General features: G+C 36.4%; 1 protein-coding gene across 13 annotated transcripts in view; it reads right to left on the bottom strand.

Annotated features, from left to right (window-relative positions):
* NYAP2 (neuronal tyrosine-phosphorylated phosphoinositide-3-kinase adaptor 2) overlaps positions 1-25,383 on the bottom strand; it is a 320,701-nt gene that overhangs the window by 276,486 nt on the left and 18,832 nt on the right. The window contains exon 2 of one of the 13 annotated variants that reach the window (XM_021924044.2): positions 4,475-4,682. The exons of 11 other annotated variants lie outside the window; for them this stretch is intronic. The gene's annotated coding sequence lies outside the window, so the exon portion shown is untranslated. Of the gene's footprint in view, positions 1-4,474; positions 4,683-25,246; positions 25,381-25,383 lie in introns of those variants that run through there. One more of the 13 variants, XM_021924045.2, reaches the window with a different exon arrangement.

Below are 25,383 nucleotides of genomic sequence, written 5' to 3'. Positions count from 1 at the left end.
CACACTGTTGTGCTACCATCTCCTGGCAAGGGGTTTTTCCCCCCGTCCAGGTCTAGAACTTGATCTGTTTATACACAGGGAGTATATTTGTCCCTCAGTGATGGGCTCAGGTTAGCCAAATTCCCAACCAAAGCCTGATGTATAAAATAAAATAAATTTCTTCAGGCCCACTATCTAAAAAAAGCAAAACAAAACAAAAAAAGACACACTCATTACAATAAAAGATATAACTGCCAAAGAACATGAACACTCCTATTCTCTGGCTGATCATCACATTCTCTCCATGTGGTCACTACATAGGAAGTCAAATTATAATTGGAATTAAATATTAAATAGTTTACAAGTGTGATATGGTTTGGCTGTGTCCCAACCCAAATATCATCTTGAATTGCAGCTCCCATTATCCCCACGTGTCGTGGGAGAGACCCAGTGGGAGGTAATTAAATCATGTGGGCAGACTTTTCCTGTGCTGTTCTCATGATAGTGAATAAGTCTCATGAGATCTTATGGTTTTATAAGAGGCAGTTCCCCTGCACACTCTTTCTTGCCTGCCGCCATGTAACATGTGCCTTTGTTCCTCCTTCATCTTCTGCCATGATTGTGAGGCATCCCCAGCCATGTGAAACTGTGAGTCCATTAAACCTCTTTTTCTGGCCAGGCATGGTGGCACATGCCCATAATCTCAGCACTTTGGGGGTCCAAGGCGGGTGGATCACCTGAGGTCAGGAGTTTGAGACCAGCCTGACCAATATGGTGAAACTCTGTCTCTACCAAAAACACAAAAATTAGCTGGGTGTGGTGGTGTGTGCCTGTAGTCCCAACTACTCGGGAGCCTGAGACAAGAGAATTGCTTGAACCCGGGAGGCAGAGGGTGCAGTCAGCCAAGATGGTGCCACTGTACTCCAGCCTGGGCAACAGAGCAAGACTCTGTCTCAAAAAATAAATTAATAAATAAAATAAAATAAAATAAAATAAAATACAAATCTCTTTTTCTTTATAAATTACCATCTCAGGTATTTCTTCACAGAAGTATGAAAATGGACTAATACAAAGTAAGAAACTCAGACAGGAAACAATGCACATTTTCTTCATCAGTGATTCAAAACAAGTCAAAGTAGCAATATAAGATATTTGGTGATTTGCCTTCACTATTTGGTGACTTCAGATTTTAATAAGTTGATTATTCTTTTCTACACTGGGGTAGAACTACTACTGAAATAGAAAGTGTCTCTTTTTCCTTCTCCAGTGCTTAAACAGGATCTGCCAGTTTTTTCTTTTGTGCCTCTGAATTTTGTATTCTTCCATGGCTAATCAACTACTCCTCACCCAACTCCTGCATTGGAACAAATATGGATTATTTGAAGCAGTCTGAAGTTAAGACCTGCTGGTTATTTGACTCTTCACGAGAAATTCTCCGAGAAATTGAATGTTGATATAATAAAATTATCAGACAACAGCTTTGTTTCCCTTATTTCCATAGACTTGAGAATACCACACTGAAGAGCTGGCAGTGTTGACATTTTGGTTTCTGTTATTAATAATGATGATGGTGATGATGATAATAACCATTTATGGAGTGATGACTGTTTATTGGGCACTGAGCTAAGTATAGTATAGTACATAGGTATGGATGACATAGGTATTTATGGCATCTCCAATTTACAGATGAGGCAACTGAGCCTCAGAAAAGCTAATGAACTTGTCCAACATTATTTCACTAGTCAGTAGTTGATATGGTTTGGCTCTTTGTCCCCACTCAAATCTTATCTTGAATCGTAATCGAGGGACAGACCTGGTGGGAGGTGATTGGATCATGGAGGCAGTTTCTTTCATGCTGTTCTCATGATAGTGAGGGAGTTCTCGTGCCATCTGATGGCTTAAAAGAGGCAGATTTTCCTGCATCCTCTCTCTCTCCTACTGCCTTTTAAAATCGTACCTTGCTTCTCCTTTGCCTTCCATCATGATTGTAAGTTTCCTGAGGCCTCCCCATCCCTGCAGAACTATGAGTCAATTAAATCTCTTTTCTTCATAAATTAGCCAGTCTCATGTAATATCTTTATAGCAGTGTGAAAATGGACTAATACAGTAGTCTAGCTGGGCTCTAAAATGTGACCATCAGACTTTGGAATTTACATATTATTTGGAAACTGTATCTTATGTGTCTTTACATGAAATGACCAATCAAGATTTTCACTGTTCTGCCCTTGTTAATTATTAGATTTGGTTTATCATATTAAAGACAGCTATTCTATTATTTTCCTAGTTATATGCCTGCGATTATGCAGAATACATGCAAGTTTTGGAAATGTAGACTATTTTGTAGTGTTAGTTCTGTAGAGGGATTCACTGACTTGCAGAGCTTCATGCCTGTGGAATATGTAGCTCTTAAGGACTCACACTAGTCCACACTATTCTCATTACTGCAATCCTTGGGAGCCCAAAGGATGCCACTTGTCACAGAGGATGGCCATGACATAATTTGCATCAGAAAGGAGTTATGGTTAAATGGCAATGTAGATCAGTGCACAGATCATAACTCATGGAGAGCACCATTGATCACCAAGGCTCCTTGACACCAGCCGCCACTGACACCAGTGTCTCCATTCTAGACATGGAGACAGCCAGATTTTGTTTGACATCTCTAAAGCAGGGAGTCTCCCATCTCTAATCAGGGCAATTCATCCAAGCTACAGTTTCTCAAAATTCTAGGCACACTCATTCCTACCGACTAAGACAGCTGAATCTTTGACAAACCAGAGGTTAGATAAATTCAATCCAGCATGCTTCACAACAGTTTTCCTTGGACACAGCAATAGCCATTTTTTTTTTCTCTTCTGCATACCTTTTTGTCTTTCCTCAAGTCTGTGCCTTACATCATGCACCTCAATCTATTCCACTCTCTCCTTGATCTTGTCCTGCATTATTCCTCTTGCTCTTAAGTCTTTTTACTCTGCCCTCTCTAATCCATGTTTTACATTAACGAAATTCTCTGTACATTCAGAAGGCTTTATTGGGCATTTATTATTGTTCCTTAGCCTTAAAAACTACAATGCTTCTCCAAGGAAGTTGTTTTGTTTTGCTTTTTTGTGAAGATTTGAACCCAAACCATCATATTCCAAAGATCATGTACATGTTTCACCCTAAGTTATTCAGGTAAAATCAGATTTCATAGCATTGCTGAAGTTATCAGCTAATATTTTCACTGTGTCATTCTCTCATTAACTGTTAGTGTTAATTCAAATCTCTTCATTTATTCTACTCAGTACGTCCTATGATCTGAAGGTGGAATCAGCATCTCCATGCCTTCAAAATGCTGCTTCCAGGCATTTAGTCTGCTAGCCTCATGTAAAAAATGGCTGTTTGATAAGGTTTTGCTCTGTGTCCCCACCCAAATCTCTCCTTGAATTGTGATCCCCATAATCCCCACGTATCAAGTGTGGGACCAGTTCGAGGTACTTGAATCATGGGTGTGGTTCCCACATGCTGTTCTAGTGATAACGATTGAGTCTCTCAAGATCTGATGGTTTTATAAGCCTCTGGCATTTCCCCTGCTTGTACTCACTCTCTCTCCTGCCACCCTGTGAAGAGGTGCCTTCCCATGATTGTAACTTTCCTGAGACCTCCCGGCCATGCAGAACTGTGAGCCAATTAAACCTATTTTCTTCATAAATTACCCAGTCTCAAGTAGTTCTTCATAGCAGCATGAGAATGAACTAATATACTGTCCCCTTGAGCTTCCTGACACTTGCTTAGCTTCCCTTATTTTCACCCTTCCCCATTTATTGAAGATAGGGAATGTGGGTCACTGTTGTCCCCCTCCACTCCATGTCTTGCCATCATTCTGGGCATCTTCAATGTCTCATGGAAACTGAATCATGCAACATTCTCTCATCATCTTGGTGTCCTAATTTCCAACAACGTTTGCTTCTACCTCCATGGCTACAGCCTGAGATCTGTAGTGACCCACAACTCTCCACCCCTATCTGAGTCTGAACTCAGAACGAGTTCAGACACCCTATTCTGTAATCACAATTTTCCATCCTTTCAGGACTCTCAGTGACTCTTTCTCTTACTCGCGTTCTACTACCTTGTCCATTAATCTCAATAAAACACCAAATTTTAGCCTTTCTCCTTTTCCCTAACTATGAGGCCATCAATGGCTTAATTCCCTTCTTTATTTGGCTTAGAATCCATGATCTATTTTTTCAACTATGCTCTTTCCTGTATCTTCAACTTCGTTTTCTCAAGTACATCCTTTAAATCCACCTAATGAAAACCCAACCCTTATACACTTGGGTGTCTGCCTTCTTCATAGCCTAACCCAAGATCCTGGGCACTGGTGTATCCTCCACAGTTCCCAAAACCTCAACTATCACCTCCTCACCCTGCAATATTTACACCAACTTATACTAACTCACATGCAGATGTATGCATCCTCTGACTCCCTCTTTCCTCTCCAGCACATCTCACTTACCAGGTACATTCTCCTTTAGTCACACCACTTCTTTGAGTCTCTTAAACACATTATGCTTTTATGCATAGGAGCACTTTTGCACATTATGCAAAGGAGCACTTTTCTTCCTTTGACCTTGAATACTCTTCTACTCATCTTGTAGGTCTTTATATATTTATTTTCCCAGGAAACCTTGTTTGATACTTGAATTCTGGTTTATGTGTATGACCTGTGTAATTCCAAAACATATACATCCCCATCATAATTCTTACTGCAAAAACAAAGGTCAGTGTTAACTAGATGTGTGTTGAATAAATGAGTAGATGAATGAACAGTTTAGATTGTCTCCTTGTTTTACCTTTGGACTTCTGATGACGCTATTTTAAAGATACCTACTATCTTTAATTCTTAATTCTTTCATTTGGAAAAACAGAAAGTTATTATGTAAGTTATTATCTACCAAAACTTCTTGATATTTTTATCTTTGGAAATTAAATAAATGCAAAGTGTTATTGAACAGCAGCAGGCATTTGTCAGTGATTTCACAATACTTGCCAAATAGGGCTTTTGAATCTCCAATCCAGGGCTCAGTGGATGAGCCTGTCACCATAATGCCATAGCAGAGGCAATGCACTGTGATGAATTTGGAGGATGTGTCTATCTTTGATAAAGCTAAAGCACTTGCCAGACTCTTTTGTTCTATGGCAGTCTCTTTACACCACTGCAATAGTATTATAAGTGTTCCCGAGTTTGTCCACGGCATTACTTGATGTGACAGTTTTTCAGATGAAACTCATCTATACTCATAAAGTTAAACATCCAGAACCAATCAGTGGGAGTTTCAACACATTTACTAGATATGCGGTACTGGGCAGAGCAGAATAAAGTATCCAAGAGACATAAGATAAGACATGAAACTTGCTATTAGGAACATATTTAACATCTAACCTTGTAACAAGAAAACAATCATGTTCCAAGCTACTATATTTCTCTCACAGGTATATGCTATACTAGTTCAGAGAGAGAGAGAGAGAGACCAAGAATGAGAGTAAGAAAGAGAGAAAGAGAGAGAGAGATCCTTGTTAGGCAGAGTAATTGGTGAAGCTTTATCATGATCTGGTCTGCGACTATTTGAATTGATGTCCCCATTCATAAATTGTGTATAGAAAGAGAATTGAGATGATGTAATAGATATAAGCATGAACTTTGGAGTCAGATGGGGCTAGGTTTGACATGATTTCTGAAACTTACCTGCTGTTTCATGTTGGTCATCTTCCTTAGCCTTTCTAAACCTGAGCTTCCTCATCTGAAGAGATGATTAAATCAGATGTTTATGTGAAACACATAGCCCACTGTTTGAGGCAAGTGAAAGAAGACCTCACTTAAACTTGCAGATATGTTGGTTTTCTTTTATTTGGCATGGTGGTGGAGAGGTGCCCTTCTTTTCTGAAATGAGTTCAAAATAGTACCATGCACTGTGACTTTGTTCCAATTAGTGAGAGGAAGGGAAAACATGAAACAATTGTGATCTACAAGCAGTGTGATCTGAAAGTGGGGAAGGTCATGCAAACATCCCCAGGTATCAGAGCCAGATGAAATGATTTTTACTTGTAGACAGAAATAGACTAGCTACCTTATAGCTCGTGCTGACAAACCTCCTTCCATATATGGTAATACCAACAGTTCATACATGTTTTTCTCTTTAGATGATTAGAACACAGGAGCAGAAAGTATCCTTCACAACTGTCGCATACTGAGTCCTCCAAAGCTTAAGCAGTTATATGATTACCATGAAGCCTTTCCACACGGCTGTGGAGGAGTGCCTGTGAAGTGCCCGTGTTCCAGTCCAGCCCACTACCTCTTCAGATAAGATAGCTGTTTGGTTTTAGAAACTAGACACCAAATAACAAGATTATTCTAATTTATATTATTTGGGTGCTCTCTCTCTCTATATATATATCTTTTTATTTTTTTTGATGAATTGTATTTTCCACTTCATAGCTCAGTTCTCCTTTTCCTTTGAATAATGAATTCCATTTTGACAATTCCTCAGGGTGACTTCCATGGCTACTCAAGTCGTGCCTTGCCCTGGTGGGTATACAGTCCCTCAGCCCCACTACCAGCTTCCATTTGAAGGAATGAGGCTCTGATACGGCAAAAGTTCAGAGCAGAGTCTTTTCAGCAGGAATAGGATAAAGCCAGAGGCAGTGGGAGTGAAGATAGGGACAAAGAAAGCAGAATAATTTTACCTGAGAAGAAGCCAGGAGGCTTCTTCTTTTCCTTTTCTTTTCTTTTTCTTTTATTATTTATTTATTTATTTATTTATTTTGGCTTTTAGACTATATAGAAGAAAACAGTCAGAGTTAAGTTAGACAGTGGGGGTTGGGATCAGGTTGTAGCATGTTTTACATTATGGGTTAAATTGTGTCCTTCCCAAAATTAATATGTCTTAACTCCCTGTACCTCAGAATGTGACCTCATGGGGAAATAAGGTCATTGCAATATAATTAGGTGAAATAAAGTCATACTAGAAGAGGGTAGGCCCCTAATCCAATGTGACTGGTGTCCTTATAAAAAAGGGAAATTTGGACAGAGACACACATGGGGGAAATGCCAGGTAAAGATGAAGCCAGAGATCAGAGTGATGCTTCCACAAACCAAGGAATGCCAGAGATTGCCACCAAACCATGTCAAGCTAGGGAGGGTCTTCCTCACAGACCCCAGGGAAATACAATGCCAATATCTTGATCTTGAACTTCTAGCCTTGAGAATTGTGAGACAATAAATGTTTGTTGTTTAGGCCAATTGGTTTGTGGTACTTTGTTAGGGCAGCCCAAGGAAACTGATACATGTTTAATGTTGGACTAAAGATTGTTTGACCTTTATTTTACAGGCAAAAGGAATGCACAGAAAAAGTCAGGGCAGAGACATGATCTGACCAATTAATCTGATTTCCATATGTTAAATTGACTAAATGGAGTGTGCAGGGGCTAGAGACAGGAAGCCCAGGATGAAGTCCACAACACAACTGCAAACTACAGTATCTGGCACCTAGTAGGTGATCAATAAATAATTATATCTTATATTTCCTAGTTCTTAATATTTGACATAGTTCTTGCATCACTTAGTTTAATGATTGCAACCACCCCATGAGGGAGATAGTATATCTCATTTACAAATGAGCAAATTGATGTTCAAGAATGGTGAGAGATGGAGCCAAAAATTAAATCCAGATTTGTCTGTTTCGAGGGCCCAAGTTCTTTACTACTAGCATTCATGATCATGTAGTAAATATATGTTTAATAAGTGAGTGAATGCATGTGGATGCTTGTGTTTGCATTCATGTGCATAAATATGACTGAGAAATAAGGCTGAAAAGAGTAACTGCTATAATATAAATTCATCCCTTCAGGTTATTGAGGTGGATATTTTACAGGGAAATTAACTAGAAAAAGAAATATCAATATGTAGAAAATTCATAAGCATTTTAATAATTAGGAATGATACACAATTTATTCTGCTCAAGGAAAACTAAATTAAGAAGCAGACTACAGATACAGGCATGAGGAGATTTGAAATATTGAGTATTGGGCCAGTCAAGTCAAATTAAAAACTTAAGCCCATTTAAACTCCACTGTGATGACTTCTTTTGAAGTCTTTAACTGATGTGTGAAAGATCATTTGACTCTCAAGGGTTTCCATTTCAACTCATGTTCATTTGTATTTATAACACGGGCACAGTTGAGTTTCAGTAGACTTATATTATTTATTTCTTTATATGGGTCACTTTCTGTTTCTTACCCGATTCTTTACTGCCTTATGTATTTAATAAAATAAAATGATGCCTTTATTCAAGTATGCCTTTGCTTAATTTACTTTCTATGCTTATTTGATTATTCAAGAAATTTGAGGGCAAATAGTAACTGTCTGGGATATAAATTCAGAGGAGAAGTGTCACCGAAAAAAGCAAAACACACAAAAGATCATGTTTATAAAAGGCCAAAAAGGAAGTCACAAAATGGGTCAAAACGCAGGAAGAGTAGTACCATGAGATAAAATAAACTTTTTATATATCAGGACACTTTTCAGACTTGGCTAGGAGAATACACTCAGCTAGTCGCACAATAGCTTTCAAGAACAATAATGTTCTTCTCAATAAAGGATCAATTCAGCATTGAGGCATTCGACAAGTCTAATCATATATGTTGTATTCGACAAGTCTAATCATATATATATCAAGTTGCTTTTTAAACATACCTATATCAGTTTTACACATGTGTGTGCACACACAGATATGTATATATAAAATGGTGATGTGATTCACTTAATGAAACCTATCGAATACATTAAATGATAATATAGAAACATGTACCATCTACAACAATGGCACTGTCCATGTATTTCTGTATTACGAAGTAAGACAGTGTACAGTCTTCAGAAGAGAATGTTCACAGAGAAAATGCATTGTTAGGACATACCAGCTGGTGTAATGCAGCACCTCTAAGTTCATGGTATACGTTCCAATGCCCACTAATAATAAGGGCACAGAGTGACAATCAATCAATCAGTAGCAGTTGAATGCATGAACATTTTCAAAAAACTGTTTCTCTCTTCATGAAAACTCAAAGAATTAATTTTCAAGCCTCTACTTTTAATTGCACAAGTGTCACACTTCTAAACTCTAAGAGCAGCCGGGTCTTGTCCCCCAATACTGAAATTTGTGCTAGAATGTTATGAAAGAAATAGGCTCGTTCCCTTCATTTACACATGGAAAAGCTGGTGCTACTGTGGCTGTGGACTGATAGAAGTGTTTAAGCAGCTTTAAATCCCCCTGGGATGCTGCTATAGCAGACGGCAGAGGGGCAGCTGTCTCTGACACCACTGGACAGCTCCCAATCTTACCTATTGCAGCTCCAGAGTACTGGGCTGTCTTTATGCTGTGTCATTTACATTACAGACAACCTTGCTAGGTTTTCCTTCCTAACTCTTCTGAAGGTAACATAAAGAGCATTTCTTTTAAATAGTGACACAAACCCTCCCTTACCACTGAATAGAAGAAACTCATGGGCAGTTGTGATGACAGATCTTTTTATTAAAATATATTGGTCCCTGGTTTGGTAATTATAGTGATAAATGCTATTCCAAATCATTTTATTCACTTTCCATTTTACATCCCCTAAATACTGATATTTGCAAAATATAGTTTAATGAAATACCTGATGTTTTATCACTTCAACTGTTTGACTCTAATAATTTTTTTATTTTTTATTTTTTTATTTTTGAGACGGAGTCTCGCTCTTTCGCCCAGGCTGGAGTGCAGTGGCACGATCTCGGCTCACTGCAAGCTCCGCCTTCCAGGTTTATGCCATTCTCCTGCCTCAGCCTCCCGAGTAGCTGGGACTACAGGCACCCGCCACCACACCCGGCTAATTTTTAAAAATCATATACTCAGGACTATTTAAAAATATTTGAAGACCATTAAATCACTTAGTTTTGGAACTTCCCTATTCTACTCATACAAACTAAAATAGACATACATATCACTTGATATCATATTTTGCTATATATTTTTAAAATATTTTTAAAATTTGCCCTTTAAAGTATTTGACTATACATTTCTTGTTTAACATATGGTTAACTATAAATTTTTTCGGCAAATATGCATATGCCAGGATTTTGGCAAAGGGAGGAAATTCAATGAAAATATTGTTTTCCAAAAAAATTTGCTTTTTTTTTTTTTTTTAAAGAGATAGGGTCTCACTATGTTGCACAGGCTGGAGTGCAGTGACATTGACAGTCACAATCTTGGCATATTGCAGCTTGGAACTCCTGGGCTCAAGTGATCCTCCTGTCTTAGCTTTCTGAGTAAGCTGGGACTACAGGCATGAACTACTGCACTCAGCTAAAAATGGCTTCCTTAGTGAATACATAATTAGACAATTAATGAAGTTAGTATACTTACAATAATAAATATTTGATGAAATATTAATTACATTACATTTTATAGGTTTTTTTAAAAAAGTATTTTGGAACCAATAATTCAAGATGCTCAACCAATATTCGTTTCCTTGCTGAACTAAAAACTATACTTCCCAATAGCCCTCACAGCTAGGCATAGTCATGTGACCCAGCCAGGGCATACGGTTTATGACTGAAAGGGAAGTGTACAATTTTTGATCATACTGTAGAATAAAGGAACCTGCCTCCCCTTCCCCCTACTTGATGGCTAAAATGCAGATATGGCAGAAGGAGATAGAGCAGCCTTTTTAGATCACAAGAGGGAATTTGTACAGAGAAGATAGGTGAGAAAAATATGAAGGAGTCGGGACCTGAAACAGGGTGGAGATGCCATATCAGTCCTGGACTGGTTGTGCTTAGACTATCACAGAGAGAAGGGAGGGAAGAGTCTTTTACTTTACTTAAGTCAAGGTTATTTTTTCCTTTGTTATAACAGTCGAACTGGCATCCTAGGTGGTATTTTGGAAAGTACAGAGCAGAATTAGATACAACTCCAGCTCTCAAGATGTTCTGGTAGGGGAGATACCTATATAGCTGTATATTTTTATATAAGCAATTTACCTAAATATAAATTTATATAGCAATATATAAATATATCTCTCTATATATATTTATATAGCCATATATTATACAGTTATACACACATATAAATATAAATTTATATATATAAAGTTGATTTTATTTACATTGCCTTTTCTATCAAATCTGAACACATATATATAAAACACAGTACAAATGTATATATAATATCCCTGATCAGTCACCACAGTCAAGAGCTTTAAAACTTATCATTGTTGGCTGGGCACGGTGACTCACGCCTGTAATCCCAGCACTTTGGGAGGCCAAGATGAGTGGATCATGAGGTCACGACATGGAGATCATCCTGGCTAACACGGTTGAAACCCTGTCTCTACTAAAAATACCAAAAAAATACACAAAAAATTAGTCCAGCGTAGTGGCAGACGCATGTAGGCCTGCAGCCCCAGCTACACGGGAGGCTAAGGCAGGAGAATGGTGTGAACCCAGGAGACGGAGCTTGCAATGAGCCAAGATCGCGACACTGCACTCCAGCCTGGGCGACAGAGCGAGATTCCATCTCAAAACAAACAACAAAAAAACCCCTATCATTGTTATAAATTATATGACTAAACACACACTTGCAGTATGTATATATCTCTATATATATTTATATAGCCATATATTATATAGTTATACACACATATAAACATAATTTTATATATATAAAGTTGATTTTATTTACATTGCCTTTTCTATCAAATCTGAACACATATATATAAAACACAGTACAAATGTATATATAATATCCCTGATCAGTCACCACAGTCAAGAGCTTTAAAACTTATCATTGTTGGCTGGGCACGGTATATATATATATATATACTGTATATATAGTGTGTATATATATAGACACAATATTGCTTATTATTTTCTCACACTTAATGTAAGTCTGATGACTTTGTTCACTGATAGGAACTTTTGGTCAACCCTTCCCATGTTCAATTCCTCAACATTTCTGTGTTCACAGTAGATGGAGCATGGCTTGCCTTATAAGTGGACTTCTTAATGCATAAATGCATTTTGCTAATGAGTTCCCGGAACATGCTAATGACATTTTGTTCTGGATCATTTCCAAAGTGGTTGCAAGCAAACAAGCTCATTTAAGAGAAAGAGAGAGAGAGAGTTCAGAGGAAGACATTTATTCAGTGACTATTAACTAAAAACATTTGCACATAAATGTGATTACTTGAGAAATTGCATCAGAGTCTGATTGACTGACATTGGAAATTTAAAATAGACTCCCTTGAAGTTCAAAGCTTTACCACAAATCACAAGAATCATTAATTACCCTACACAGGATCTTGGGAGTTGCCTGTTTGTAAAATCTGCTGCCTTTATGTTCATAAAGCTTAAAGTAGAAAAGCAGAGTCCCAAAAAACAACTAGAAAATGGAAGTTTGTTAATTAAAACAATATGTAAACACAAAGTCTGAAAGAATGCCAAGGGTCTACCGTTTGTTGATGAGGTATGATTTCTCTACAACAGCAGCATATGGAGATCACGTAACTGTGATGTATTTGATCCAAGTGGATTAAACTACTAGTCTGGCATTTGAAATAACTTCTGAAAAATACAGAGTTACTATAGTTTCATCACAATTTTCAAGCAATAGAATTGATATGTACCATAGAATTTATTTTATTTTATTGTTTTATTTTTTAGAGTTATTTGAACATGTTTAATGTGAGTCAAATCAATCTAAATGACATAATAATTTGAAGAATACATGCACAAGCTCTTTTTTGGCCACTAAATTTTTACATCTTTCCTTCTCTCTGAAAGTACATTTTCATTGCCCAATCTTCAATTTAATCTTTTACTTTTTTATTTTTTAAATTGACAGATAAAATTAAATGTATTTGTTGTGTAAGACATGATATTTTGAAGTATATATACACTGCGGAATGACTAAATCTAGTCAATTGACTTATGCATTACCTCAGGTGGTCCATCACAGAGTTTAACATTTGTTTTTGTTTTGTTTGCTGTATTTTCCTATTTATGTCTGTATTTTTCTTTGTTTTTAATTTTAATTAAAAAAAAAAACCAGCATTCTGGTTAGGGTACTACCTCTTGGGTTCAAATCCCTGATGTGTTGATTAATAACTGAGCTCTTGGGCCTCAGTTTCCTTATCTGTAGACTGGAGATAATAATAGTAACTAATTCATAGTGTGGTGGGGTGTGAGTTAACATATGCAATGCACTTTGTACAGTGGCAGGCACGTTGTCAGTGTGTGGTGGATGTTAGTGGTATCATCCACCATAATAGAAAGAGCTAGCAAATTGAATGTCTGATACATGAATAGATCACTTTTCACCTAATAAATAACTTTGATGCTATTAAAATAATGGCTAAGAAAATAACATCCCCTCATAAATTGAAGAAGGGAATCTAAACAACATGTGCAGATTTCAGTATCTGAGCTATAGACATGTCTGATTATTCTGTAGTTGGAAAGGCTTCATGTCATTAATGTTCTAAGATTTTGATGGGGGAAATTAATAAGGTCCTGGACATTGAAAAACATTTTTATCCAGTCATGTTGAGTTCAATAAAAAGGATTCTTTTGAGAAAATCTAAGTTGGCAAATAAACCTTTAATCATTGTATTCTATATCTAAAAGAAGGAAAAATAAGAGAGAGGAAGAGAAAGAGAAAGAGAGAGAGAGAGTAATATGAGTGAATAGATTTTTAAAAAGCAGAGAGTCGCAGGAATCAGAATAATCCAGAGTTTATCGGTTTACGCTGACACATTTTCCTGGCAAAGGCCCTGACTGTAGGCAGAGTCACATGACCAGGAGGCTGTGTGTGTGTCTGCTTAAGAGCCCGTGAAGCTCTTTGGCTCCAAACTAGCATGTGTACCATGTGACGCTGGGGTTGCCATGGTAAGTACATAGTGTGCAACTGATGCTTTTTTTCCTGATATGCTGCTCTATCATAAATGCACCAGAATTCAAATTAATACTAAAAAGAAAATCACTGCAAGAAGAAGTTTTATGGGGCTTTGATTAAATATTCAGGACTTATGCATGAGCTCACCCTAGATTCTGCAAACATATGTGCTATATCTATCATTTTTCCTCAAATATAATTTACCTTAAAATAGTCGATGGATCATGAGTATACAATTAAATAAATATATTAACCTCAGTTTTATTGTTTTCTCTTTGGCTGTGCTGAGGTTTACTTTATAGTGAGATTTTTAGCTACCTGAATTTTATTGATTTCAAAAGAAAATGATTTTTCTTTGTTCTTCAAAATATTTCCATGCAAAATGCCAGAGACATTGCAAGGAATTCTGGGTATTCTGAACGTTGTGAAAATCTGAAGACACTATTATGGATCCAATGTGAAAGCTGTCCCAAATACCAGTTCGTGGCTTTGGAAACTTTCGAGTGCTCAGAAGGTCCTCTTGGTTCTCCACAGTGTCACTATGCAAAATGCAAGCTTAGCATTTGAACTGTGAATTTGGAATCTTGCTGTGGTTTCTTTTGTGGTCTGCCAGATTTGATTCATGTACAAGAAACTGATGGGCAGGCCATTACTTGTCCCTAAATCCCCCCTACCCACCCCCACCCAAATAATGCATTATTTCCTATTCTCTCTTCCTTTTCATAACTGTTCTTTGGAGTCAGATACATCTGAGCTTTACCCTAATTCTGCCACTGGCTAATTATATGATCTTGGAGAATTTCTTAAAGTCTCTAAGACTCAGCCTAAATAAAACAAATGATAGAATCTGCCTCATGGAGATATTATCTGGATTAAACAGATGCAACATGTAAAGAATTTATAGGATATGTTATATAATAAGCACTAAATCAATGTCATCGGTTATTACGGTCTCTTTATGGTCACTAACATTTTTCTCTCTTACATTATGCAAATGTTTAAAAACAAGCTGTCCTAGAACTTTAAACATTTCCTGAAATGTTCTTGAAGCTTTACTGTGCATGTGGATCAATAATCCAAAGAACTCAACCACAAATGCAATTCTAAAGCCCAGTTTCCTGACGCTTTCCCAGGAATCATGTTTGGGAAGGCCAGAATACATTGAAATCCCTTCCAAAGAATTGGCCTAGGTGATGACAATTAGATCAACAAAATGAATGGATACAGTAGCAGGTGTTTGAAAGCTATGAACTGCAGGCCAAATTCGACTTGTCACCTGTCTTTGTAAATAAAGTTTTATTGAAACACTGCCACACTCATTCATTTAAGTAGCCTTGAGGGCAATTTCATGCTACAGCAGCAGAACTGGGTAGTTGCCGTATGGTACAAATGCCCAAAATAATCAAATGATCACTATCTGAAAATATTTGCTGAGCTATGGACTAGAGGGTACCTGAGTAGGAAAACACAGAAAGTGGGAGGAAGGTTTTAAAGAGCAGAACTGCCAAATGGTATTCAGAACTCAAGTCTCAAAGTAATCATTCCAGGTTTCCCCTGGATTCCCATATTGAAAAAGAACTCAAAGGCCAGCAGGGAAGAGAGGACAATAATCAACTATGGCTGGGCCAAAAACGAACATTTTAAATTATAAATGACGATAAACTTCATTGATTATTCTCTTCCTGAGAAGAGAGAACGCTTTCTTACTAGGTCAGCCCTACAGAATTCAGATATCTTTCAAAGACTGAACAAGGAAAAATCAGCCCCTTCTGCATACCCATCAGATCTCCCAAATCCAGAAATGTTACCTTGATCTGCACAATAATGAGCTTAACCAGAGAGAGGAGTAGAGAGAGGAAAGCCTGGGTTGGCTGGTAAGGGGACTCTTAGGAGTTTATAGGTAGGAAGGAGAGTCATTGTTTTTCTGTTTTTTTGTTTTGTTTTGTTTTGTTTTTGTTTTTGTTTGGTTTTTTGTTTTGGAATAAAATGCTCCTTTGGGTATTCTTCCAGAGACACCAGCAAAGATCTGAATCACTTTACAAATCTTCCAGGTCATTAGATTCTCATTTGTTCAAAAGGGATTCTGTACCAGATCTGGCCATTATTTGGCTCACTTTTAATTTTATGCATGGAAAGAAAATGATTAGACGAGGCATATTAAACTCAGAATAGAATTATGTAGATTATGTAAAGAATGCTAGTAGACCAGAATAAAACATAGCAAGCAATAATGTCTGTGAAGACGAGAGAAGGTCTCAGTGAGCTACCACTTGGGCTGAGTCCTGAAGGAGCCACAGGGACTTGGACAGGGAAGGAGACACATGGGTGGTGAACGATGGAAAGGACACAGACGTGAGCAAAGGCTAAACTTGTGGGAAGACTACACATTCTCTATGGCTGGAGAGCACTGACCCATCCAGCAATACTGATGTTCCATTTAGTCCTCACTACAATCTGTCAAGACAGTCATTGGGATTGTGATTTTTACAGATGAGGAAACTGTGATATTAAAAGGAAAAATACATTTGACTAAAATTACACAGTTTGATGAAGTGTCATTATTTGTATCTCACTTAGTATCACCTTAAGAAAATTGTCCGTTTTGTGGACAATCTCTGGAATGTTGACTTCTGGATGGTGACTATTTGGGGTAAGATTGAATAGTTACCCAATCTGAATATTCCCTAACATTTCTCCATCTATCTTGGAGTTGTGTGGATAAACTTTTAGGATGCCAGGCAGCTTTTCTGCTCAGAGGTCATTAGGAAGTTTTTAAACTTTCCCTTTTTCTTACGCAAAGATTCTAGGTTTGATTGCCCAACTGATAGCCATGTCCAATAAAAATCTAAACTAAACAGAATAATTTTGGTTGGAACTAGTCTTATTTCTCTTTTTAATTTAGCAATGACTTGCTATATGACCACAGGTAACCCACTTTTCCTGCTTGGATGACATTACATATTAATCCAAATCTGAGAAAAATTGTAAAATAGGGAATTAGTTACCGGCGGCTCAGGGCCACTCTTTTTATTTCACAGTCTTCTTGCTGCTTCTACTTTTCCTTTACAACTGCAGTGCTCTCTCACCTATTTTATGGAGTGAGTCTAATAAAATCATTCACAGTCAGGTAGAAGAAGTGATTAATAATCATCAAACTACACTAATATGTTATCTCTTTGCTTGTCTTATTAAAAGTGAACAAATATGCAAGCCAAAAGAGTCATTTCATAATTTGGGGATTTATGGCTTCTAGGCATTTCAAGAGAGGTATTTTCTCAGGGTACTGGTTGAGTAAACACTTCCTCAAACTACACCACATGACTAGCTTCCTATTCATTCATGAATAAAATCTCAGGATATCAATCATTGAATCAATCACTCAGATATACTTATTGAGTGTCCCCTGTTCCAAGTGCAGTGGAAGAGCAAAGCGAGTTCCTGCCCTTGTGTTGTGGGTACGTTAGTGGGTAAGAGTTCACACTGACTTAGCACCTACCATGGATTCTCTTTTATGCTTTCATTGTGTCTAAGGTCACTTATTTTTACAACATCCTAATCTGTAGGTACTGATATTACATAGAGAAAACTGCAGCCCAGTGAGTCTGAGTAATTTGTCCGTCATCACACAGCCAGGAAGAATGAGAGTAAAATGTGGCTTGGAAGGAAGTCTGACTCTACAGATCCCACTGCTACATTATATTATAGGTTGAGGAGAAAATATTAAGTAGAATTCTTTTTAAAAAGAAAAGAGAAAGAAAGCAAAGATAAGTATAACATGTAACTAATTTTCTAGGGGATGTTATAATTTTTAAATTTCAATTATCAAGAATTAATTCCCGCCAAACTGTCCTTATTTTTTCACCTTGATGTTTCTCACTGTAATGAATTTAAACTTGAGCTTACCCTTAACTATTCCTCTCCCTCTTCATTTCTTTCTTTCTTTTCCTCTCTCTCATACAATGACACACTAATTCTTTTACACAATCTTGTCATCAAACTGAAAATAATACACTTATATGACCTGTATGTGCCATTAGTACAGTTTCATTACTTAAACAAAAGAGTTTCTCTTGAAAACCTCTTCATTAATGTGCCTGCTAAAATCTATCAGAATAAAACTCTGGGTGGTTGTATAAAATCCTAAAGTAATTCTAAAAACATAAACATTTATTTCTCTTTGATTATTCTCTACAGAACAGTAGTTTCCATCCTACCACAGGGAAAAAAAAAGGATATTTTTAAACATATTAGATAGGCCTCTTAGAAAAGTCAATTTTCAAACAGAAACTCGACAATAGAAAGGCCTCTTTAATAAGTCCATTTTCAAACAGAAACTCGACAATAGAAAGGCCTCTTTAATTTTCCCCTCACATTAAGTTTCCTATTCCAAGTGTGTGTCAAGAATTTAATTGCAGCATGAAATTAGCCAGTTATAAAATACTGTACTTGTACCCTTGCCTTCTAAAGTAGAATGCACTAAATAATTTGCTTAATGGCCTCTAACATGAGACCTCAATTTAATAACCAGAGTGCCCTTACGTGTTGGATAAATTCCTAGTGAGATATGCTCTGTGTGTAATCCATCAAAACATCAATAGATCAAACACACACACTCACACACACACAGAAACTAAAAGAAAAATATAAAGCTGATAGGCCAAGCTGATGAGTTTAAAACGAACCAGCCTGGCAGATGACTGTACCTTTTGTAGGAATGCATGTGATTCCTTCTCTTATAGCTGTGTGAGCAATACCCTCAAGGACTCAGCGGTGGGAGATTACATGGCCAGTCCACAGACATGAGTGTGTTAGGGACCTTACATGTTTCTGTCTCCTTTTTCTGAAAGCTCTATTTCTTTAAAAAAAAAAAAAATCGGTTTCTATGGTTGAGGTTGCCAAAAGGTTGGCTTCCAGAAAAGCAATGTTTCTATAATGATTACGTGTCAGTTTAGACATACCACTTCCAATATGATGGAAATGAATTCGATCTTTTTTTGTACTTCATAGAACTACAAAGATTTCTTTTCCTGATTACTTTTAACAAGCATTTTGCAAACTTATTAGTTCAGAGACTAGAGAAGATGGAAACAAAATCTGGTTGTTTAATGAACGGGCTAACATTTCTTGACCTATAATCTCCCTTTTCACTTTACTTTATGTTGAATTTATATCCACATATTGCTTTGGATTTATGAGAACTAAGTCAATGAGAGTAGCAGAAGATAATAGAATAAATATAAAATAAATTAAATAAAACAGAGGAAAGGATAATTTGAGGGAATTCCAAAATCTTCATATTGACTTTTTGACTTTGTAGTTTAGACTGGTAAATATAGGTAAATGCGTTGCTAAACCAATGCATTTATGACATTTATAGTGAAGATATTGAAAAGTAAGGACTTGATAAAAAAAATAATACTAGATCATAACTCTGGGACTTTAGGTCTCAAAAGCCAATATCAAAAAAATTTTAAATTTCTATGTTAATTTATGAGCTAAGTAAACTGGATGACTCTTCCTATAGTACTTAGAAGTGGTGTGCTATATTATTTATGAGGTTATTTGCTTTGCTCAGAGATGATAATTAGGGTTTGAATAAAGCAAATTGAAACTGGAGAACATTAAAAGAAAGTGTGCAGATGAGATTGATTAATTTGACTTACTTATATCTCAGAAGAAAAATAATTTGATAAAACTTAAATTTTAATTAGTTCATTGTCCTGCTATCACATTTAATACAAAATCACATATTCTTAGTTCACTTTTTAAAATCTACCTTAATTAATTTGAAGGAGTTGAGGGAGACTCTTTTTCCCCAAAGTTTAGGTATGAATGTAAACAAAATAAAATAAAATAAAATGTCATCTTTGAGATATTCAGTCTCAATCTTAAATTCATGATATTGAATTTCATCAAGTATCTTAGGGACTGTGTTATTAACATGAGGAATAAAGTATCTCCGAATCTTAGAAAATTTCATAAAAAGATCATATATTTCCATCATTGATAATACCTTCATGATGCATGTAGTAAAAAGGTGAAGTTTTTATTAACTAAATTGACTGCTCAAAGAGTTGAAACTAGTGAATGTATCTATTATGTACTATTTCTTGTCTGCCAGAATATGTTGCATTCTTATCAGCAACTAACAAGAGCTGCTAGTTGGCACATGGAGATAGTTTTATTGTGCTGTATCAGGTTGATCATTATGAGCCTGTCACTAAAATAGGGTTTTATCTGTGTGACTGAGATAACAAAACATGCATGTATTATTAAGCACATCATTAAAAAATAAACATGCATACACTTGTCTAGGTGAACACCAGGCCACAATATGAGAGATTTGTTTATTCCTCCACATGTTCACTAAGGCCGTTTCATTTTTTTCCCAGGTTATAGTTCCTACAATAGTTCATACATGCCATCAAGCCTGAATTGAACTCTTCATTCAATTCTGGGGCGACAGAGGTCATGCTGTTCTCATGTTAACTAAATCACAGTCTGTCTCAAACCAAGATGACCAATTGTGTTAAATTAAAGATAGAGGTTCTTTGCTGAAGGCAGTTTACACAGGGAGCTGTGTTGACACCTCTAAGCTGACTTTCTTTTAGAATTCTAAGTCACATTGAAATGGAATGACTTGGATAGACAGGGTCACTGCATTAATGACAAATCCACAAGCCACATGGCATTCATTCCTAAAACCCAATACCTTCCTAATCTTTCATTCCCCTTCTTTAATGCAATCATATAACTGCACAGGCTTCATGTTTTCACCTCATTTCAAAATGCTCTCTTACATGCACCATCTCTCCTTGGAGACTTCTAATCTTGTAAGAAGTGATAGAATACTTTTCCTTCCACTATAGACTCAGAAGCAAGAGCTTTTATTTTCTAGTCATGTGTAAAACTGATTGACTTCTTTAGAAAACTCATATGGTGTCAACTCAAACCAGAGTATCAGAAAGCCGTATTTTATTGTGTCTTTTAATAATGTCTATTTATAATCATGAGCGCTTCTGATAGCTAGCCATTGGGAAGAATACTAGTCATAGTATCTATCATTAAAAAGAATTGTTCATGATTAGAAACCAGACTAAGATGCTGTCATTAAAATATTCATGGAAGTGTTCTGTTACTTTGTTTCCTTTTCTCCTTTATTCTCCTTGTTTTGTGCCTGAGAGTTTCCACCTGAAGGGTATCTCTACACTACAGTGATGCCCTCATCTGACTTTGCAAGTTTTGTATTGACTATACTTTTTTCCAGTTGTATTTTTAGCTGACACTGTTGGCAATGGTGTGTAGTTGAATTACTCCCTGCCAGTTTTTGTTTTTTTTTTTTTTTTAATAGATCGGTTCACAGCGTCCTTGCCTATTGCTTATCTCTCCAGTTATCTGTCCTTTTTTGCTGTTGCTGGTGGTGTTCATTCAGACAGATATCATTCTTTCCTTTTACCTGTTTATTCCAGTCTAACCCTGTGAAAAAAATTCATCATGAGTCAGGAGAAATTCCTCATGGCATGTATTACTGGTATTGTGATTTGAGTGGCAGCCGACTGACACTTAGAGAACAATTTATCTACCTGAATTGGACTAGACATCACTAATGCACATGGCAGATTGATTGTACAGCTTTAGTGGATGTATTCTTTATTAATGAGATTCAGTATGATTTGCTAAAAAGCCTTTTACTGGGTAGTCATTTTCCTTCCCCCTTCACGATCTCTTTTTATCCCATTTAATCTGTTGAACCATATACCATGTTTTGAAAATGTGTTTCTTTCCTCTACTTTTATTTGAAATACTGAGACATTTTAAATAATTGCTGGTAAACTGAACGGAACAAACACAAAATAAAAGAAAAGAAATATTGGAATTGAAATGGATTATAAAAGACAGGAAACCAGAAAAAGAATTAAAATCCTAAAAAGTTATTTAAATGAAATAAATGTAAAATTATGTGGAAAAGAAGAAGAAGAAAACAAACCAAGAATAACATTTGACATTTGAAATAACTGATTTCTAGAAATGAAAGTATTTGTACTGATAGGGGTTGTAAAGCATCATGGGATTCCTTTCTAAAGAAAATATGCTATTTGTATTGATTTGCTGAGAGTTGTGAGTTGCTGAGGTTTGGGGACTTCAAATAGGCCCCAGCAAAAATCTAGAGAAAAACCATAAACTGCCCATCTCTTAACCCTTTGCTTCATTATCCAGAGGCCACTGGGCAGGAGAGAATAATTTGTCTTAACTCTGAGTTTTTTCTAAAACACCAGAAGATGACATAAGGTTGAACTATTTTAGATTCTAGTCTCACCCTGAACAAATATTCCCTCCTATGTAATTTCCAACCTGGTATAGGAGGAGGATAAAAAAGGAAGTGACTTCTCTACTCCTGAGAGAAGAGTCTTCATGTGCCCTGATTACTACAGATATTTCCCCATTATCTTTCTTTTTAAATTTCCCCATTACTGTTTATTTTTGTAAATCACAAAATGTCGTCTGTCCCCTAAGTAAAATAAAATGCTGAAAGAATAATGTTCTCCTAAAAATAACCTAGCAAACAATTTGCTTGACAAATGATTTTCAATCCTATTTTGTCACTCGTCTCAAAAACAAATACTGTTTAAATTGTATATACTGACAGGCATCTAAATAATTTTTAAAATTATATGTGACAGTCTAATAATAACAAGCAGCCTAGGTGGTTAAGAAGACTTCTCACTAGGTGCGGTGACTCATGTCTGTAATCCTAAGAGTTTGGAAGCCTGGGGAGGGAGGATTGCTTGAGTCTGGGACTTCAAGGCAGCCTGGGCAACATAGTGAGATCCCATCTCTACCATCGGCTGGGCATGGTGGTGCATGACTGTGGGAGGCTGAGGTGGGAGGATCACTTAAGCCTGGGAGGCTGAGGCTGCAGTGGGCCATGATTGCACCACTGTACTCCAGCCTGGGCAACAGAGGGAGATCCTGTCTCAAAAAAATTTTTACAGTAAATAAATAAAACAAGAATCCCTTTAGAAAAAAATCCTAATAACTCAAATTTATCCGTGCCATTCTGATTCTCTCTGTAAAAGAGCTGGATATGTCAGGGTTACAATGACTGTATCAAGTACTATACGAAAAAATAAATACAAAAATTAGCTGGGTATGGTGGCATGCATATGTAGTCTGAGCTACTCCAGAGGCTGAGGTGGAAGGATCACTTGAGCTTGGGAGGTAGAGGTTGCAGTGAGGCGAGATCACACCACTGCACTCAGTCTGGGTGTCAGAGTGAGACCATGTCTCAAAAAAAAAAAAAAGAAAAAAAAGAAAAGAAAAAGAAAAAAGAACTCCTCTTTGCCTGTGCAAAAAACAGTTGTCGGTTATTGTTGGGCTGGCTTCCCCTAGCATCCTCAAACCAATATGAAGCTGAAACCTACCAGTAGCATTTACCCTGCAATGTTGAATATACATTGCTCTTCAGAAAAGAAATCGAACTACAAAAAAATTTTAAAAATTATTTTAGGTTTTAGTTCTTGTAGACATAAAGTAGGCATTTTATCTTCATAATTCATTACTTCTTTCCCTCTTTAACTTTAGCCCAAATGTATGACATTTTCACCAAAACATTTATATTAATAGAGTAAAAATATAGCAGCTCATGTGCCAAGAAAAAAACCTTTCAGGGTAATTCCCTGAAAATATCTGAAAATTCATTAGCGAATTGCACTTACAATATCACATGTTATGCCTGCTTATTTACTATTCCCTTGGAGAAGTCATTATCAGTGCACTGAGTGGGTTCAACACAATCTGATTTGACAAATGCTTAATAACCTACTATGCACAAGAGACAGCTTCACTGCTCTTGGAAGCTAGTTTAATAATTAAGACTCAACCTACCAATTATTGCATCCTTTTGAATCTATTCATATGCCAAAATTATCCTCGTGTAATTTTAACTATTTTAGGAGAAAGAACAAAATATGTGTACATTGATAAAATAAAACAAAATAATAAAGTAGAAAATTCACAGTTGGGGGCTGGGTACATGTGTCATTTGCAAATGTCCAAAGCAAACAATCTTCCCGTGTATTGCTTTCTACTCTACATGGAAGTGGAATATTTGTAGACATGGTGCCGTATGATGTTATTAAGATAGCCACGTTAAGTGATAAAGATGAAGGTAAAAATGGTGACAGTAAAAATAATAATAATAGTAATAATAATAGTAATACAAATACAATAATAGCAGCTACCAATTCTATAATAAGTTGGTTACCCCATTAGTTGCGCCACATGTTCTATCTTTTCTTTCTTTTAACAGCTCAACAAAATGAAGATTGTTATTTCCAATTCAAAAGGAATAAACAACTTTAAGAGTTAAGGGACTCATTATGAATCTCATTAAAGCTAGCAAGTGAAAGAAACTGATTCCACCTTGTATTAAGGCACAAGGATTTTCCCACTATGTTCCCTTTTACCCATATACACAGCATTACTCCAAGTTTCATTCTTACAATGAGGTAATAACTTACAGGTTTATTGAAATACCCAAGAACAGAAAACATCCCCAGTTTTCTATCTAGTTGAAAGCATCAACTAGTTATCTATGTATCCATCATTGCAAAAATGTCTTAAGTGAACATCACCAATGCTAATAACTGAATCTTCCCATCATCAGAGCATTTTTCCTTTTTGAAAATGTCAAGCATCCTGTAGGCCTACATCTGCCGTTTACCTTCCTTCTTAGATTACAGGATTTGTGACTGTCATCTCTGCCCTAAACTGGAAAGCAGCCGAGTGTGCAGATCATATAGCTCTTAGAATCAGTGTCACCGACTGCATGGTTTCACTAACTGCACAAAAGGCAGAGACCTCTAGGCAATTGTTCATTTGTTCTGGTTAATCTGGGTGCTTGCCCTCCATTTGCTATTTAATGAGTGTAAAGTTTCAGTTTTGCAAGATGAATAAGTTCTAGAGATCTGTACCTGTGGTTAACAATACTGTGTTATGCACTTAAAAATTTGTTAGAAGAATAGATCTCATGTGTGATGTTATTACACACATAAAATAGCAAAAACTTTCCTGAAACTTATATGTGTATATGTATACAGTTTTTAGAAAAGCATTTCAAAATTTTTGACTTTTCATAAGTATATTAAAAGTTTTATAAAAGTATTAACATTTCTGTAAAACTGTCAACCTCATACCTACAAATTATCAAAAACGAAACGTGAAATTCTAACAAATAGTAACAAATCATTGAAATCCTAATACACATCTCAAACATACTGTGTCTACAACTTTTCTCACCAAACCTGGTTATTCTGCCATCTTCCACATCTCCGTTAATGGAAACGCCATCCTTTTAGCTTGCTCTCACACTTCCCATCCAATCTGTCACCAAATTCTGTCAATTCTACCTTCAGAATGTAACCACGATTCCATCACATCT

The sequence above is a fragment of the Papio anubis genome, chromosome 10 (assembly GCF_008728515.1).
Source record: "Papio anubis isolate 15944 chromosome 10, Panubis1.0, whole genome shotgun sequence".
Taxonomy (NCBI): domain Eukaryota; kingdom Metazoa; phylum Chordata; class Mammalia; order Primates; family Cercopithecidae; genus Papio; species Papio anubis.
Note: the sequence above shows the minus strand (reverse complement) of the source record. Positions and strands in the feature narration are given on the sequence as shown.